Source organism: Lissotriton vulgaris, chromosome 11, assembly GCF_964263255.1.
Source record: "Lissotriton vulgaris chromosome 11, aLisVul1.2, whole genome shotgun sequence".
Taxonomy (NCBI): Eukaryota; Metazoa; Chordata; class Amphibia; order Caudata; family Salamandridae; genus Lissotriton; species Lissotriton vulgaris.
The window spans coordinates 19,633,712-19,654,713 of record NC_141699.1 but is presented as its reverse complement, the minus strand read 5'-3'; positions in this window follow the sequence as shown (position 1 = coordinate 19,654,713).

Here is a 21,002-nt window from a genome sequence, read left to right as displayed (position 1 = left end):
AAGAAACTGGAACAAAATTACCACCGACCAGCTCTTCACATCGCTCCATCAGAACCCTCCTGCTAAATCATCGGACCCTAACCAAGCAGCCACCAACCTCACACAATGGATCACCAACACCGCCGACAAACTAGCACCCCTGAAAAACCACCAAACCAAGCAAGGCAGCAAAAAAGCCCCCTGGTTCAACGATGAGCTTAAGAAATCCAAGAAGCTCTGTCGCACCCTCGAGAAAGCCTGGAGAAAAAACCCAACCACCGACAACATGGCCACCTTCAAGAACGCCCCCCGCAAACACCACCAACTGATCCGATCCACCAAGAAATCAGCATTCAAGGATAGCCTCAATAACAATGCCCAAAACAGCAAGGAACTATTCAACACGTCAAAGAATTTACCAACCCAACCTCCGGCACCAACGACGCCACTCCCTCCGAAGATCTCTGTAACTCTCTATCCTCTTTCTTCCACAACAAAATCGCCGGCATACATAACAGCTTCAAAAACCAGTCCGAAAATCAGCCCACTCCACCCACCACCGAACCAAAACCAGACTCTAACAACCTTTGCGACTGGAACCCAATTGCCACTGAAGACATTATCTGCCTGATGAACTCCATCCATTCAGGATCGCCAACCGACCCATGTCCCCACCACATCTTCAACAAAGTAGACTCCATTATCGCACCCGATCTCCGCGACATCATCAATTGCTCCTTCAACTCCGCCACCTTCCCGGAAAGCTGGAAACACGCCGAACTCAGCGCCCTTCTGAAGAAGCCCACAGCAGACCCCTCTGAACTTAAGAACTACCGCCCCATCTCGCTCCTCCCATTCCAAGCCAAAGTCATTGAGAAAGCCGTCAACATTCAGCTCGCCACCTTCCTTGAATCCAAGAAATCCCTCGACCCTTCACAGTCCGGCTTCCGAGCCAAACACAGCACCGAAACCGCCCTCATCGCAGCAACAGATGACATTCGAACTCTATTAGACAACGGAGAAACAGCAGCCCTCATCCTACTTGACCTCTCCGCTGCCTTCGACATAGTCTGTCATAGCACCTTAATACAAAGCCTCAGCAATGTCGGAATACAAGGAAAAGCACTGGACTGGATCATCTCGTTCCTCACCGGAAGAACCCAGAGAGTCCGCTGAACCTGGGCTTCATCCTGGACTCCTCCCTTTCGATGACCAGACAAGTCAACACCGTCTCATCATCATGCTTCAACATCCTACGCATGCTCAAAAAAATCTTCCGTTGGATCCCCACCGAAACAAGAAAAACGATCACCCACGCACTAGTCACAAGCCGACTGGATTACGGAAACACCCTTTACGCCGGAACCACAACCAAATTACAGAAAAACCTCCAATGTATCCAAAACGCCTCAGCCAGACTCATACTGGAGATCCCCCGTCAAGCTCACATTTCCGCACACCTGAAAAATCCTACACTGGCTCCCCGTCAACAAGAGAATAACGTTCCGTCTCCTCACCCACGAGCACAAAGCCCTCTACGACCTAGGACCCGAATGCCTCAACACGCGACTGTCCTTCTACACCCCCACTCGCCAATTACGATCGTCCAACCAAGCCCTCGCCGCAATCCCGCGCATCCAAAGATCAACCATGGGGGGAAGATCCTTCTCCTACCTAGCGGTCAAAACCTGGAATTCCCTCCCCACCCACATCCGCCTTACACAGAACCATCTCTCCTTCAGAAAGCAACTAAAAACTTGGATATTCGATAAGTAAAGCTCCCCATCCCCCCTCAAGCGCCTTGAGACCCTCTGGGTGAGTAGTGCACTATATAAATATCTGAACTTGAACTTGCAGGACTTCCTCCTCTAGACTCAGCCTTGTGGAAGAAGCAGCTTGCTTGTATTCTGTGGACAGGAAGGTAGTCACATACAAGAGAAGGTGCTCTCTGACTACACCACACTGTGGGACCTGATAGTGGAAATCTTTTGAAACATTTGACCATGGAAGAGTAAACTGTGTGAGTGAGTGGCGAAGATGTTGCGGACAAATACACTACAGAGCAGCTCATATAAAAATTCCCAGCCCTACAGAATTGTGGTCTTGCAGAGGCATAAGTTGATCTAAAGACCAAAGTTGTCAGGAGACCATAGAAATGATTATGTAACATCTCTGAGAACCTTATCAGCCTCATGAAATTAAAGGGAGTTTACGATGAAATAGTAGAGACCACTTAGTGGAAAAAAGTAATAACAAGAAAGTAAATGAGCAACCGTACTCTACTGAAGACCCAGTATTGGTGCAAGATGTAGGGATTGATAGAAGATTTGACCAGAATATAATCTAACAGAGATACTGTGTCCTAGAAACTGTTTACAAAAAATCACCCCACTTTACTTAATGTTAAAAAATCTACACCCAAATACTTTTGTAAATGATGACAGCACCCATACCTACAGATCACGCTTGCAACCTGGGCTTCATCCTGGACTCCTCCCTTTCGATGACCAGACAAGTCAACACCGTCTCATCATCATGCTTCAACATCCTACGCATGCTCAAAAAAATCTTCCGTTGGATCCCCACCGAAACAAGAAAAACGATCACCCACGCACTAGTCACAAGCCGACTGGATTACGGAAACACCCTTTACGCCGGAACCACAACCAAATTACAGAAAAACCTCCAATGTATCCAAAACGCCTCAGCCAGACTCATACTGGAGATCCCCCGTCAAGCTCACATTTCCGCACACCTGAAAAATCCTACACTGGCTCCCCGTCAACAAGAGAATAACGTTCCGTCTCCTCACCCACGAGCACAAAGCCCTCTACGACCTAGGACCCGAATGCCTCAACACGCGACTGTCCTTCTACACCCCCACTCGCCAATTACGATCGTCCAACCAAGCCCTCGCCGCAATCCCGCGCATCCAAAGATCAACCATGGGGGGAAGATCCTTCTCCTACCTAGCGGTCAAAACCTGGAATTCCCTCCCCACCCACATCCGCCTTACACAGAACCATCTCTCCTTCAGAAAGCAACTAAAAACTTGGATATTCGATAAGTAAAGCTCCCCATCCCCCCTCAAGCGCCTTGAGACCCTCTGGGTGAGTAGTGCACTATATAAATATCTGAACTTGAACTTGCAGGACTTCCTCCTCTAGACTCAGCCTTGTGGAAGAAGCAGCTTGCTTGTATTCTGTGGACAGGAAGGTAGTCACATACAAGAGAAGGTGCTCTCTGACTACACCACACTGTGGGACCTGATAGTGGAAATCTTTTGAAACATTTGACCATGGAAGAGTAAACTGTGTGAGTGAGTGGCGAAGATGTTGCGGACAAATACACTACAGAGCAGCTCATATAAAAATTCCCAGCCCTACAGAATTGTGGTCTTGCAGAGGCATAAGTTGATCTAAAGACCAAAGTTGTCAGGAGACCATAGAAATGATTATGTAACATCTCTGAGAACCTTATCAGCCTCATGAAATTAAAGGGAGTTTACGATGAAATAGTAGAGACCACTTAGTGGAAAAAAGTAATAACAAGAAAGTAAATGAGCAACCGTACTCTACTGAAGACCCAGTATTGGTGCAAGATGTAGGGATTGATAGAAGATTTGACCAGAATATAATCTAACAGAGATACTGTGTCCTAGAAACTGTTTACAAAAAATCACCCCACTTTACTTAATGTTAAAAAATCTACACCCAAATACTTTTGTAAATGATGACAAGGACGCACTATTTGCTATTGATATTCTGACATATAACCCAGTAAACTATATGAGGGAGAGGTTGCTGTTCAGAAGAATTGGAAGGGAAAGAGAGGTCGCCAAGATGATTGGGAACTCGAAGGTCAGAGAGTTCTGAAGGAAGGGAATATTTGATAGAGAAGGAGGTATAAAGAATTAGAGAATGAAACAGCTCAGGGATTTGTGGCTGTAATCCAGAACTGGGTCATGCCAAAAGTTGGCCCATGCTTCTAGAACAACATAAAGGGGATTTTGCACAAATATGTACTTATGAGTTCAGTAAAAAGAAGGGTGACACCACTCCAACTATGTAGGAAACTGTAAGTTACTCTAATGTACAGAGAACAGAAGACAAAGAGGGTTATATTCTAACTGTTGAAGTGTCATGAAGAGCAAGATAGACATCGGATGATTCCTAATTTAGGATCTCCAGACCTCCTGACAGATGAAAAAGTTTATAAGATTTTCATCAATGTCTCGCAAAAAAGTAGAAAGTTGTAATTTTTTAATATGGCAAGTAGGCGGTGGGAATTGTGTGGAGTTTGAGAGATAAACAGACTTATCAGGAGAATGGCACAAAGGGCATGATTTATGTAGTTAAAGGTGGTTCTTGTGTTTGGAAATGGTAGGAACTCGCGGCAGGCAGAATGTTCCACTCCGCGTTACTCTTTAACTTGGGGCTCTGGCCCAATTCTGCCAATTGTTGCATTGTGGAATTTTTCTCCAACGAAGCTCCAGAATATGTGAGCTGCCGAGCGCGAGCGAGATTTAGCGTACTCTAACGCGATTTTTTTACCGTTGGTGGTTGCCAACATTCGCGAGCGGTTGCAGAGGGCTGCTGTTTGAGTAGATTTTCTGCTTCTCTGGTAGATTTTTTACTCGAGCTGCAGCAAAATCAACTCAAATGGCTGTGTGCTGTTCCCTAACATATGGTGTCGCTCGCATGGATTGTCAGCGCTGCTCGTGCTACCAGCGCTACGTTGCAGCGCAAGCTGCATATTTCCTGCCATTGGCAGAATCTCGCAGAGCTTTGCAGAGTGAAACTCCATGAGTTCCGTCCACCCCTAGTAAGAACATAAGAAATAGAGTGTAATTTTAGAGTCTAACTACCCAGATTAAATCATATGCTTTAATGAGGAGATGGAGCCAGAGTAAAAGTGAAGAGACAGGTTCCCCAACGTTTTAAGAGAAATACTGGGTAGTTGGTAGAAATCAAAGGGGTGACTTTATATATATTTCCAAGTTTAATCCAATTCAGGAGCAGTTCGACAAACAGCCTGCTAGAACAAAAGTGGCACAGACGTCTGACAGGAACATAACCTGCCTCAAAACAATAATTGAAAATCTGATAAATTCCTGCTGACTATGAGGTGTGCAGCTCATGCGAGCACTGCATCTGACAACCAGATGCCCTGAGCCAGGTTCCTCTTGAACAGAAGTACCAGGCATCAGAACATTTACAGGCCACCATGAGAGCAGGAACAACATGCATTTCTGACTGAATGTTCACAAATACACCAGATGGAACAGCAAGAAAATCATTATCCTCAGTGGTATCGAGAATAGGACCAACCTTCTTCCCACAGAGCTCTGACCACACCAATCCCCAGCTCAGGTTTGAAATATTACTTATCTCAGCTTTTAACTTCTTACTGAACACCTCAATGACCCTGGCAGAATCAGGCCACCTTAGCGTTTCCTTTCCCGGAACAGCAGAAATTTAAATTCAAAGCCACATCCCAACTTTGAACCCATCGACAGTTGATGTTCCTCTCTTAAAATTCACACACATCTTCATCCTTTCTTGACATATTTCCGCCCCTACTTCCCGCTCAGAAAATCAACACCATCAACACCATCACCAACCATACTATCTTCCTTGAGCCAACATGGGGCCAACTTAGGCCCCGTCATCCTTCCTGTTGGAACTGGTACTTTCTTCTGGGTTGGCTGCGGCGGGGCCCAAGCCAGGCAGAACCTACCACTCCTGTCTGAGGTACGTGATTACACTCACTGTATAACCTGTGCTCACCCTTGGGTAGCATGGCACTGAACAGTCAGGCTTATTACAGAGGCAATGTGGAAAGCATTGGCACAGCACGCACAATAAATACACTGAGCTTCAAAAAAGAGACTTCACACATGGTGTATGTAAATAAAGATTGTATTCAACACACACATTGACACAACATGAACATCATGTATTTCTGGGCATAAATCACACTTGAAAAAATTACTAGCAGTACTAGAGCCCCAACAATGACCAATTTAAAATTTATTTTTGTATACTTGTTACAGACAACACCATCTCTTTTAAAATTAAGAAGCCCTGAAGAGAGCCCCTGTACTTATTGTCCGGGACTCGAAACGCATTGGCAATCAGTCAAACATTGAGAAGTGTTGAATTGATTTCCTTCCTCCCTGAGGGTTTTACTACAATTTTGTGCACCCCTGGTGTATGATTTTTAAGAATTCACAATATTTGTCCTATACACCATCTATTTGATAGTCCAGGGTGTTGTAGGACTAGTAAACGTTATTCATATCATGCAATATTGATATATAAAAAAGTGCTGTCTTGTTTGTTGTTCTTCAATTTGAATCGTTTTTGAGATGTCATATTGTTATTGTTATGTATAATTATTTGGATATGGTTTGAATAACCATATTGCATTGTCGTGTACAAAATGTGTTATGACTGCATGGTGTTCTTTTTCATGATTTGATATAAAAAAAATTGGAACTTTTATAAAGAAAAAGAAAAAAAAACCGATCATACATAATTATTCATTGTTTGGTCTTAAATTTGGGATACGCATCCAATTGATACGAGGGTTGGGTTTACCCCACATGTGTACCACTTTCTAGAAGTGGCATTTCTAAGCTCTTAACACCATCGCTGCTGATGGTATCCTTCTCCTGTGCTGGGCCCTAATGAGAATGGGTGTGCTCATGACGAGCTCAGCTCGTCATGAGCACACGAGAGGTATACCTCATGCATCGAAGGTGTTAATGACAAATTTACCTTTCCACATTAGAGGGTTTGTTATTCTTAGCCTAATGATAGTAAACAACGAGGTTGCTCCACTATAAGCCACCACTGCAGCTTAAAGTAATCTCAGCCTTTCCCCCATGTTAACCTATGGGGAGAGCAAACCTCATAGCTACTGAAAACACACATGATGGTTCTTTACTACCTGGGCATGGAACACACATGTATCTACCTTGCCTTTCACCTATCACTTGCTCCACCCCCACCCTAGGGGTGCTCTAGTGTTAGTGAAAGGCACCCTGGGCATTGGCCAATGATTTAGAAATGCCAACCTGAGCATAAGTGCAAATGTGCACACACAGGTATGCAATAGCAGGCTTGAGACATGTTTGAAAGTATATTTTTGTGGGTGGCACAATCATGTGGTGGCCCAATAGTTGCCAGTGTAGTACCTTCCCTGGTTATGTGATATATTTATTTACAGGGTACTCTCACTGGTACAGCACCTAAACCAATCAGGTAAGCACTACTTTCTGGCATGTGTAGGAAGGCCAAGCACGCTTTCACACTGCACATCAGTGGGAAAGTGTCCAGAGTCATATGACCACAAAAAGAGAATCAGCAAAAACTATGAGGAAAAAAGAAAAACTTTTTATGAAAATCCCCTAAAAAAGGGCCAATGCAACCACGTCCTCCCCTAAGCAACTTAAATTGTGATTCCCCAATTATAGACTTGGGATTAGTTCTATAAATTAGCAAGGTAGTTTGAAGTGCCTTGTGAAAAAAAAAACACCATTTACGAACAGCTGATGACAGATCCTCTCACAACAAGGTTAAACCTCTTTGTAAAATACACTGAAATCACTACTAAGCTTGCGTTCTTCCAGTTAATCTTTCACCGAACAATCTAAAACTATCAGAATGCCTCCATCATCCTTCATCAACTTCTCCCAGAGCTACTTAGATATGGTGGGCGCTGACTTTTCACTTCCGCCCCAAATGTTTACACCCTCTACTGTGAAAGCCACCACATCCCTCATCACCATTCTATCGAATGTGACTAGTCTCAAGTGGCAATGGGACATTCAATCATCATGAAAGTTAGCTCTCACAGGAACATATTCAACATATAGCTGAATGACTGTGACTTGCAGTCAAGCTTGTCAAATGTGCTGTCAAGGATCTACCGCCCCAGGCTATAACATGCTAGCAGCCATCTTTTAATTTGTCCTGGGAACATATCACTCACACCATAAAAATTGTCGGAAATGATTTGTAGCCCTTGAGCATTGCAGGTGCTTTCTTTCTAAGATGGAATAATTCTGATAAGACTCCTTCGATATTCTGGAAGCATGAGATACAACTCACCTGCTGCCTCTATCAATTTCTAAAAGCATGTCACCCACAATTGCGTGCATTAACAACAACAATTCATTCTTTAACCATCTTAACCATCTTGAATAGTGTTTAAAAGAGGTAACACACCATTTCCTTTTTCAATGCCTCAAACACCATCCACTGTTTGAGCCCCCATTTCAACTGCACTTTCTTATTTAAAAGATGGCAAAATGAATCAATCTTACTAGCATTAATCACAGTGGAGTGTGCATGAAATTCAGTCAGCCCAAGGAAAGATATTCATTGTTCCCTCAACTGAAGAACAGGGGCTTCTACAACGGCCTCAACATGTTCCTGCTTCAGCTTGATTCCCTGCTCCATAATTTTGTCAGTCAGATATTCAACTTTCCCACACCTGAGTTACAAGGAGAAGTTTCAACATAGGACCGCTCTTTTCCAATTCACCCAAAACAGCAAATAAATGATCATTATGTTCATGAGCATTCATCACAAAGAACAGAATATAATTCTAGAATACCATCCTGCAAGTTACCCTTTTCAAAGAGTCCTTCATCAAGTCTTGAAAGATTGATGCAGAGTTCACCAGGCCAGATTGCATCCTGTGAAATTGAAACATGTCTTTGTAGTCATAAAGGCCATCAAGAGCTTACATTCATACTCAAGCTCTACCTTATGGTAGATGCTTGCGAGATCAAGGGTGGAGAACACAATTGCTCTTCCAAGCAAGGACACCATTTCATATAAGCTTGGCAAGGGAATTCTATCAATCAAAATTTGCCTTTTAAGACTTCTTAAGTCTATGCATAACCTAAGTTCCCCTGAATTTGTCTATTGGAAAACCACAGGAGAATGCCATTGTGACATTTCTATTGGTTTAAGTATCACCGTTGAACCTAAATATTCTAGTATCGCCTTGAGTTCCTCTCTATAAATTAAGGGAACACTGCAAGCATACTACCAGTCTGGCAACATATTTTTTTTCAGTGCCATTTTATGTTTAAAACCAACATAATTCCCTAGTTCTTCCTTGAAAACGTAAGGAAACTTGTCTTTTAGCAAAGCTACAATTTGATCATCATCATTCTTATTCTCTATAACATACACTCAAGGTGTAGCACTGTGATCCAGTCAAATGCTCACTTCTTGCTGATATGGCCAGCCGGATTTCTGATCTCCTTTCTTTACCACCTAAATCCTCCCTTAGTTTTTGCACCTGAGGGTTCAATTCCTTTCCAAACATATCCCAACAAATCAATGTTATGTCCTGTATAACCAATAGGTTAGACAACAGGAAGAGCTAGTTTCCTTTTGCCCCATGTCATTTACATGAGAGATTCATCAAATATACTAAAGCAGATACTTAAATCTACCATCATTTGAACATCCCCACTGTGCACATGCACAGCATACTTGGCAATCCCATTTGATTTACTCTCACCGACACATAAGATAACATTGGTATTAAAACTGTCCAATTCTTAATTGTCCTCTGCCAAGAAGTTGATTTTCTGTCTTGCATTGGCCTTGCACCCCCTACCCAAGTACCCTTTTCACTGCATCTGAAATTACACCTAGAAGATGTCAACATCAGACCTCTCTTTTCCGATTCACCAAAAACAGGAAATAAATTCTTATCATGTTCATGAATATTCCTCCCAGAATAACAAAAACATAAACGAGGCACAAAGGAGGCAATCAGTTTGCTACAAACGAACCCTTCACAAGGTGAAGAAAACACACTTGTTTTCTTATATCGCCCTCACCCACCAGGGTTTCCCCTTGGTGGCATGCTTCATCATCAGGTCCATCCCATTCTGCTGCGGAACGGGATGTGCTGCAAATTATGAATTATGCAGGAGCACTTACAGATCGATTTGTACGGTGTAATTGGACGTACATCTTTTCAGGGATGATGATGGAGTGCCTTATTTTCATGATGATATATTGGTCTTTTGTGTAAATGCATAAGAAGAGCATAACAAGATAATAAAGAGCTTGAAAGAGACTTCTGCCTAATAAAGGACAACAGTATGACATTAAGGAAGCCACAGATAAAGAAACCAGGGAGCGTATGTATCAATGAATGCATTTGCGATTCTCAAATAGGGATTTTGAGAGAATCACTATTTGAGAATGGCAAAACAATATGTAAATAAAGATTCAATTTTTTTTAGCGATTCCCTTGCATTCCTAAATTGCGACTCTCAAATTGCGAGTCGCACTTAAGGAATGGCTTTCCATTCATTCTTATGGGCCAATGAATGAATAGGAATTGCGCGCGCAATTTCAAGGGGGCAAGGGTTTCAAAAGGACACCCTGTTGCACCCCTGAAATATGCATGTGTGCACATGTGGCACACATACATGCTCTAAGGGCATGTATGTGTGCCACATGGCACTTTGAAAAAAGAAAAAAGTGCTTTTTAAAGGAAATCACAAATTACCACCAACTTTAAGTTGGTGGTAATTTGATATTCCTTAAGGCACTATTGCAATTTGTAATGACTACTAGCATAGCATTTAGGGAATCGCAAATTGCGATCCTCTAAATGCTTGAGCAAAATAAGGAATTGCAATTTTTGCGATTCCTTATTTTGCAAGTAGGTATTTGCCTACCTACATAGCACACAGCCAAATTGCGATCACAAACGCGGAAATTCTCCAAATTTCAGCGTTTGTGAACGTAATTTATCTTGATACATAGTACCCATCGTACATGGGGTACGGCTCGTACACCCATCGTACATGGGGTACGGCTCAAACACCCATCGTACATGGGGTATGGCTCTTACACCCATTGTACATGGGGTACGGCTCGTACACCCATCGTATACCGGGGACGGCTCGTACACCCCATGATCGCAGGAGTATGCACCGTACCCCTGCGATCATGGAGTGTATGCACCGTACCCAGGGGGCCGTTCCGTACCTGTTTCGGGGCGAACTCTGCTTTTACGGCTATTTTCAGCTCCCGTTGAAAAAAGTTTGTACGGTGCGTACCCGACACGTATCGTACTTGCTGGGTCATAAAAACCAGCCGCGAACCATCCAGATGTCGCGTACAGCGGGTTCCGAGGGAGAATCGTACGGAGATTAGAGTCATACGGTCTCTGTACGATTCGTACGGAGTACGGCTCCTGGTACGAATCGTACTTCGTAGTACGTATGGGGGACGTTGCAGGGTACGATTCATACGGGAAAAACGCTCCGAACGGCTATTCGGAGCGGTTTTTCCGGAATCGGAATCGGCCCCTTCATGATAAAAAGTGTTTTATTTCCACAGGCTTATGCTGTTGCCTAGCACATGTAAAACAGCTGTGTAAAATATTAAGAAAACAGCACTGATGCATATTCCAAACAACGAGAATTGATTATACATTTCTACCATAGTTAAGATGTCATCTAGCAGCCTAACACCGTAAAACCTACTTCTATGAGAGTATGGTCTAGCATAACTTGCATCTAGCTGGCTGCAAAAACACTATAGTTACCAGCAACCTGGAGATGGCGTTCTCTCAAAACAGAAAACATGCATCAGCATCAGCTCCTCTCCCTCAGGACTCGGCTCTGTATGTGCTTTAAGTGCAGAAGGGGATGCTGTGGCTTCATGGCAGACTCTGTCAAGATCTTCTGGCAGTACCTTGCGTGGTAAAGGCATATGTGTGGTAAAGACTTGAGATGTAGTGTTGCTGTTGTTGTAATGCCTGGGTAGTATAGCCATGTGTGGTGAAAGCTTGCGTGGTTCCAATATACATCCGCCGGTGACGTCAAACTGCGACCTGGCCTGAAATTCAGTTTTGACCTTCTGAAGCTCCGGAGATCTTTGTTGTCTACGAGATATCCAGGATTCAACAGTAGTCATACAGCTGAAGCAAGCCACCTGACGAGGAGCCTCGCTCAAAGTGAAGAGCAAAAACACCAAAGAGACTACATCAAAAGGTAAAACCTTGACTGGGCATTACAGCTCACTGTATCCAACCTGCCCGCCATCACAGTTGGCCTAAAACTTTGACTGTGTCCATTTCAAGTGCGACCAGGTGTCCCAAGATGACGCTTTTTGATTTTAGGAACTAGAAAGTGTTTATTATTCAAAAATCCATACCTCTAGTTCCTTACAATGGATTCTTTTCATTTGGGTGTAATTTTATTCATAAAAATTCTATTTTTATAAATTGGTGTTGGATTTATTTTGTGTGTTATTGCTTACTACTTTAATGTATTGGTGTTTTTAAATGCTTTACACACCTGTCTCCTAAGTTAAGCCTGCCTGCTCGCAGCCAGCTCCCGAGGATTGAGCAAGGGAATCACTTATTGAGACCTTGACTGGGCCTTATATTGTGATTGTGGCCTTATTACTAGTGGTAGGCACCTACTTACACCTACTAATAAACCACACTTCAACATGAAGTATATGTAGATAAGTATTGACAATTCTTAACTACACAACTATGTACCCTGAGGGTATACATAGATCATCAAGGCATGAATGTTGAGTTAAATGTAACCAATCTATGCTTACCTATAAATATTTAATTTCCCAATATTTTTCCACTGAATATTTTAGCTGCAATATTTTTTTAGCACAATAGCTAAATCTGGATATTCTGGTAGTACACAATCGTATATTTCACAAGCTTCTAGTTCTCACCGTTATTCTGAAGGTTTTCATATGAGATATATTGTGATTAAGCGGAGATCTCTGGGCTTCGACTGTAGCCAGCGGAGCTGTCAGCGATGTTATTAGGATCACACTGATGTAGGCTTTAGCGAGCGGATCAATATCTCGGGCAACACAAGCCTTAATAATGGGCACACTCAGGGCCAGACAGGCCTTTTATTCCACCAGGCATTTCCCCAGTGGGAAGCCGGTATTGAACGCCCAGGGCGGCTGCTGCCTCTGTCGCTTTCCACAGCTCTGTAAGGTTCATTGCAGCAGGCATGGGAGGCTTCAAGAGAGAGAGATAGAGAGGGAGGGGGGTGAATGCTGAGGGAAAGCTATCACAGAGGGAATGAGAAAGAGGAAGGAGAGAAGAAGAGAAAGAATAGATAGGTGGAAAGAAAGAGATTGCGGGAGGAGAGGAAGGGAGGCTTGAGCACGGCTGCTGTTGGTTGCCCACTCAGGCCTGGTCACACTCCTTGCAGAAAACTATCCCTTTGGTGGTGGATATCTAGCCCAGTAATTCCTCATATTACTCATATCATTTGGGCTCCTCCCATGGCTTTGGGTTGGGTTACAAAGACGGCTCATTCCTCTCTCCAGAGCAGCACAGGTTACACAGGAGCAGCTTTCAGAGACCACAGCTACTTCTTAGGTCACACATATCTTACAGGCTCAGGCAGCAGCGCTTGAGGTTACAGAGACGGCTCATTCCTTCCTTACCAGAGCAGCACAGGTTACACAGGAGCAGCTTTCATATAGCACAGGTACTTCTTAGGTCACACATATCTTACAGGCTCAGGCAGCAGAGCTTGAGGTTACAGAGACGGCTCATTCCTCTCTCCAGAGCAGCACAGGTTACACAGGAGCAGCTTTCAGAGACCACAGCTACTTCTTAGGTCACACATATCTTACAGGCTCAGGCAGCAGCGCTTGAGGTTAAAGAGACGGCTCATTCCTCTCTCCAGAGCAGCACAGGTTACACAGGAGCAGCTTTCAGAGACCACAGCTACTTCTTGGGTCACACATATCTTACAGGCTCAGGCACCAGCGCTTGAGGTTACAGAGACGGCTCATTCCTTCCTTACCAGAGCAGCACAGGTTACACAGGAGCAGCTTTCATATAGCACAGGTACTTCTTAGGTCACACATATCTTACAGGCTCAGGCAGCAGCACTTGAGGTTACAGAGACGGCTCATTCCTTCCTCTCAAGAGCTGCACAGGTTACACAGGAGCAGCTTTCAGAGACCACAGCTACTTCTTAGGTCACACATATCTTACAGGCTCAGGCAGCAGCGCTTGAGGTTACAGAGATGGCTCATTCCTTCCTTACCAGAGCAGCACAGGTTACACAGGAGCAGCTTTCATATAGCACAGGTACTTCTTAGGTCACACATATCTTACAGGCTCAGGCAGCAGAGCTTGAGGTTACAGAGACGGCTCATTCCTCTCTCCAGAGCAGCACAGGTTACACAGGAGCAGCTTTCAGAGACCACAGCTACTTCTTAGGTCACACATATCTTACAGGCTCAGGCAGCAGCGCTTGAGGTTAAAGAGACGGCTCATTCCTCTCTCCAGAGCAGCACAGGTTACACAGGAGCAGCTTTCAGAGACCACAGCTACTTCTTGGGTCACACATATCTTACAGGCTCAGGCACCAGCGCTTGAGGTTACAGAGACGGCTCATTCCTTCCTTACCAGAGCAGCACAGGTTACACAGGAGCAGCTTTCATATAGCACAGGTACTTCTTAGGTCACACATATCTTACAGGCTCAGGCAGCAGCACTTGAGGTTACAGAGACGGCTCATTCCTTCCTCTCAAGAGCTGCACAGGTTACACAGGAGCAGCTTTCAGAGACCACAGCTACTTCTTAGGTCACACATATCTTACAGGCTCAGGCAGCAGCGCTTGAGGTTACAGAGATGGCTCATTCCTTCCTTACCAGAGCAGCACAGGTTACACAGGAGCAGCTTTCATAAATCACAGGTACTTCTTAGGTCACACATATTTTACAGGCTCAGGCAGCAGCACTTGAGGTTACAGAGATGGCTCATTCATTCCTTCCCAGAGCTGCACAGGTTACACAGGAGCAGCTTTCATATAGCACAGCTATTAGAAATGGGGGTCTCTAGTTGGCAGAGGTAGGTACCCCTGTCCAAATAGGGACCCTTGCTTCTAGTCAGGGCAAGGAGATAACCCTCTGAGATAACCCCTGCTCACCCTCTAGGTAGCTTGGCACTAGCAGTCTAGGCTAACCAGAGGCAATGCGTAATGTATTTGTACTAACACTCACAGTATAACAGTGAAAACACAACAAATTGATTCCACAACAGTTTAGGAAAATAAAGATATTTATTCTAAACTACACAAGACCAAAACGACAAAAATCCAACATACACAGTTCAAAAATATGGTTTCAAAAGAGTTCTTATGGTTATAGTCAAAGTTCTTTAAGTTGCGATAGAATAATCCACAGATGCGTGAAAAGTTCACAGTTGCGTCACGTTTACTCACAGTACCTTTTAGTTGAGACAAAGTTCCAAAAGCAGAAGCTGGTGCGGTGGAAAACAAGCGATGCGTTGCTCCTGAGACCCTGGGGAGGCGATGCGACAACCCCGCTGCAGCAGCGGGCGTGTTGCGACAAATCCGGTCTGTATGGGCAGGAAGGCCACTTGTATGGATTCCGGTGCGTAGGTTCCGTCGGAAGTTTGTTCTCGCAAAGGCACGATGCGACGATCTCGTAGGGGCTGCGACGATCACCGGGGCGACGATGCGCGGTCCAGCGGGGATCCTCTCTCTCGCAGCTCCTCGATGCGATGGTTCTGCGACGATGCTCGCAGCGACGTGATGCAGTCCGCACGCAAGCGGTGCGGCGATCTCACCCAGCGACGACAGGCTCTGCGACGACACTCACAGCGATGTTCGGCTTCCCGCACCGATCGGGTGCGTCCCGCAAACGAAGGATGCGACGGCTCTGGCAGCGGCGCCAGGCGCTGCGACAATCTCGACCTTCGTAGCGGCGGGAAACTTCTCGCACTGTCGGGGATGCGCTCCACAAGCAAGCGATGCGACACTTTTAAAACTTCCCAGCACAGGTACAACTTCCAGAGGCCCCACAATTGGATCAAGCACTCTAGGAAGGACAGAACTCTCTCAGCAGAGTTCAGGGAAGCTGGGAGGTGAAGTCCTTTTGTTCCCGGGATTTCAGAACAGGGAGCCAGCTCTTCTCAGGCCCTCGGAGATTACTTGAAGGCACGGGACACAGCACACAGCAAAGTCCTTCCCCTCTCCTTGGCAGCAAAGCAACAGCAGGTCAGTCCAGCAGAGCAACAGCAGGACAGTCTTCCTTCTTCAGAGTCAGCTTTCTCCTTGGCAGAGGTTCCTTCTTGATTCCAGGATGATCTAATTTTCTGTTGTCAGGGGTCCTGTACTTATACCCTAAAGTCTTTGTTCTCTCAGTGCATGTGGGCTCTGAGCCCGGTCTGAACCAGTTCTGGGTGGATCCTGAGTACTTTGTTTTGCTGGCTTCTTCTTTCCTTTCAGAGTGAAGGGCAGGGTCGTCAGCCACCCAGCAGGAGGTGGAGCCAGCATTGTGGCAGGCACAGCCCTATTCAGGCCCAGGTGCTAACTCCTCCCACCACTCTGGTTGCAACTGCAGTCATTCAGCCTAGGGCTGACTCAGCCAGCCTCCTGGGGAATCCCCTGTCACTCACAAAACAGACAGTCAATACACAAATAGGCCAAGGCAACAGAAGGGTCAGACAAGAGAACAGCAACTTTCTAAAAGTGCTGTTCTCAAACACAGGATTTAAAAACAACCTTTCTTAAAAGATGTGTTATTAAATTCTGAGTTCATGGATACTAGATACTTATGTACTATCTTGTTCCTATGGGAAGAAATGCTGGAAGCCACTGTAGCCAGCATCTCCCATGTTAACCAATGGAGCAAGATAGCCTTACAATAGTGAAAAACGAAAATGGCTGTAAATCACTACCAGAGCATGTCACCTGCACTAGTACATGCCCTACCTTTCACATACACTGCACCCTGCCCAGGGTGGTACTTTGGGCCTTCCATAGGGGTGACTGATGTGTACAAAAAGGGAAGGGTTAGGCCTGGTCAGTGGGGACACTGACCAGGAGGACATGGCAGTTTCTAAACTGCCCATAGGCACTGCAGTGGCAGGCCTGAGACACTATTTTAGAGCTACTCCTGTTGGTGGCACAATCAGTGCTGCAGGCCCACTAGTAGCATTTGTCATCACCAGCCCTGGCACACCCAGTGACTTTACTAGGGACGTCATGGTGACACAAATATGCCAAATATGTATATCCAATCAGAATACCAATTTACATAGGGAGCACTTACACTCTGGCATGATCATCAGTGGCAGAGTGTCCAAAGCATCTAAACCAGCAAAAACGAAATCCAGCACAGCATCAAAAAAATACAGGAGGTAGAGGCAAAAAGATAGGGGAAACCACGTCAAAGATGCCAGGTCTAACAACAGCTACTTCTTAGGTCACACATATCTTACAGGCTCAGGCAGCAGCGCTAGAGGTTACAAAGATAATTTATTTACAGGCAGTTAAACCTGAAACCCAGGGGATGGATGTAGGAGAGTAGGGTCTGCAATCCTATGATCACCCAGATTTTTTGCTTTTGTTTCACTGGTTTACGACTTTCTCTGGCTGTGGGCCTGCCAATCAGACCCACAGCCTGGCTGTTCTCTCTCTAAATTACGACATGTACCCTAGGTGCATTTACCAATTGGTACTGGGCCACCTTATCAGACCCTGTAACTCAGGGCATAGGTGTACCCAGGGCCTACCAGGGGCTGAAGCATGTATTATGCCACCCCTGGCTGGCCTCCTAAATCTGACACAACTGGCTGCATGACAGCTGGGGCAAAGTTGTGTAATCACCCTTTGCTGTAGATATAGTATACCTATATCTAACCCTAAAAATGGACACACAGATTCCTATCAGTCACTCCTATGGCAGGCCTTGACAATCCTGAAGGCAGAGTGCTTGGAATCGTGTGAAATTGTGCTCTGGCATGAGCTGAGCCCGTTTGCAGCTTGCGGAACCAAGTCCTAATAGCTGTTCCATGATAACGCATACCATATACTCTTAAGTGCATTATAATCCTCGCGGTTAAATGCTATCTCTGGTATTGCTTTATCAAAACATGTCGAGTAAGGTGTCATACGAATTGGAATACTAACCCCTCGCCAATTCTGGCGACGGGGTTAGCATTCCACCCTTCTAGAGGGACACGACATGTATTTAACTGTGAACCCCGGTTAAAGTTAAACTAAGCCTCAGCTTCACAAAATGGATGCTGCCACCACAGACACGAGTCTGACCTCCTGCTGCTGGGAGTCCTTCCACCGAGGAGAGCTTGGACAAAGGGTTTCCTGTCCGGGGCGGTGCTAGCACCATCCCAGACAGGGTTTTGTGTATCCTGGGTAGGCAGGGCTTTACAGGAAGGTGACTGCTGAGTGGCACCCCGGTGCTCACTACGCATAGGCCGGCCAGAACCAGTTCCAGGGGCACACCAGCCCCTGGCCTGGGGAAAGTCCGGCATGGGAGAGGGGTGTAACCACCCCCCTCCTAGTCCCACCCATAGGCAGGACCGAGTCACCGGGTCAGCCCCTTTTCCTAGTATAAAGTTAGGAGCGGGCCCCCTTCCAAATTAGATCATCTTTGGAATCAAGACACGACTTTCTACGAAAGGACTTCAAGATTTCTTCTTCAAGATTCTCCCTTGTGACTAAGGAGTAGTCACCCTGCATCCGCAGGCACCATCTTAAGAACACTGCGGTCTGCTGCAAGTCCTTCCTCCGGAATCCGACTGCCCAGCTCGACGAGAACCGGCTTCCCTGGCACCTCTGACCTCTACTCACCTCTACAGCAAAGCTGAGAACCGTGGGTGCGACGAGACCTCAAGGGACCGGCCATCTTCAAGACTGCACGACTTCTTTCCAGCACGACCGCCGAGGGATCCTCTGGTGAGTGCTTTGGGGTCCGAGAAGCCCCGACCCTGAGCAGCTCCAGCACCGAAGTTCAGCCTCCCAGCATCTCCACGATCTGCGTGGGGCCCTTCTGCTTTTTGCGGCTCACCGCGTTGTTTGGCTACTAGCCCGCTGGCTTGTGGCCTTCCTAACGATGCCCGACGACATCATTGCTCTTGGTCTGGTTGCTCCAGACTGGCCCTTGCTCCCTTCCAAAAGAGGAGCACCCCGGACCCTCCTGGTCCACTCCAGACGCCATTTTGAGTCCACCGCGTGGGCTTGAATTAGCCAAGACTTGTTGCCCCAATCCTGGGTCCAGCGACGTCGACAGCTTCATCCATCGTGGGACAGCTCCCTCCTCCATCCTGGTCGCCGACAACGCCTCCTGGTCCGTGAGATCTGCAGAGCACAGCGTCGCCCACTCACCTAGTCGAGGTGACTACCATCCGGTGCCCTCCTGGTGCCACCTGACTACTGGCTAGTAGTCACGAACTTGGTCCCCTCTGCTTTCAGGTATCGTCCATCTTCAAGATCCAGGCTTGGATCACTTCGAACTCTCTTCACTGGTCGCTTGCCAGCATCTTCCTTCCAGGCTCCTGGTCCGTCTACGAGGATTCCCGACGTCTTTTGAGACCTATGCAGCTGCAGCCCCTGGGCTAGGTAACTTCGGCATTTCAGTGCCCCAGCCTAGCCTCACTATCCAAGGGTCAGAATCCACTTTCGTTTTCCTCCTACCAGGTCGGGTTCGCCCGAGAACACTAACTTTGCTTTTACTAGCTACCATAGACTTTGTCCCGCATCACGCGTGAGAGTGCACACTCTGCACCCGAGTCCCCTGGGCCTCCTAGAAGTAATCTAAAGATTCTATAGTCAAGTCCTAGCGATTCCAAAGCCTATTAATATTGTACTTACCTGCTAGTAATTTCGCATTCCACTTTCAGAGTATATGGTTTTCCGTGCCCCTCGGGCATTTGTATATACTGTACTAACTTAAGTATTTTCGTAAGAGTTTTGTTTTGTGCTTAGTACCCTGTCCTCATAAAGAGTACAGGGCTATTGTGATTCTAATAAATACACTGTTTATTTTCATAACACTTGTGTGGTGTCCTTTCACTTGGTGTTCAAGGGGTATATGTGATGGTATAACAGCTGGCTTAACACGCCCTCTCGAATCTTTAGCCTTAGACTGCTCGTATCCACGCTACTAGGATAGCTGGTCTATAAGGTTGACTTACAACCAATCATCAATAAGGGTTGTCTGGACTGATACATAGTGTTCACTAGAATAGTGAGCACTGCATATCAGGCCAACTTCTCACATTGGTGAGCAGCGGTTGGGATTTGAGCTTGCTGTTGTTTTACCACACGTATCCTAAGAATATCTTGTGAAAGATCACATAAGTACTTCAGGTACATATAACTTAGCTTAGAATACTCTGAGTTCTACTGAACCAGCTGTTGTAGCTCCTCAAGGCTTAGCACACCTTGGCTACAACTCTTAGCAAGGGATCAGTAGGCAAACATATAGTGTAGGTAGGTGCATCACTTACACCACACTAGAATCAGCATGTCAGACAAAGGAGGAAACTCTGAGTCTCCCCTTGTGTCAGTCGACCCTCCACAGGTCACTTCCAGATATGCTGCTCTTAGCTTCCAGGAGATGAGACAAGTGTGTACCTCCAGGAAACTAAAACAGGGGTCTAACCCCACAATTCCCTTTCTGATTGGTCTCTTAGAGACTTATGATGCTAGGAGGGCTGGTAACCCAGACCCTTCTAATCCAGATGGGAACATGCCTCCCCTAGAGGGTTCCTCAGGTGACCCAGACCTTATCCATCTCTCTTCAGAAGGTGAAGAGGAGGATGAGGATCTGGAGCCATCTGATGATGAGGCAGACAAAAGTCCAGAAGTAGTTAGCCAGCTAACTAGGGACAACTTAAGCAGGCATGAGAATGGTACTAGGAGACCCCTGGGACCCCTCTCAGGCCAGCTTAACATTGGGAGTGGACGAGTTAGGTCTCTATCAAGAGGCTCTAACAGATCCATTCAAACCAATGGCTCTCAGGCCTCTGCTCTGAGGAGGATGACCTCCCCTCAGAGGAGAGTATATGAAGCCAAGGAAAGGGAAGTCAATCTGAGGATTGAAAGGGAAGAACTTGCCCTGGCCAAAGAAAGACTTGCCTTTGCTAGAGAGCAAGAATTGAGTGGGTCAAAACCCACTGGTGGCAGCATTATACC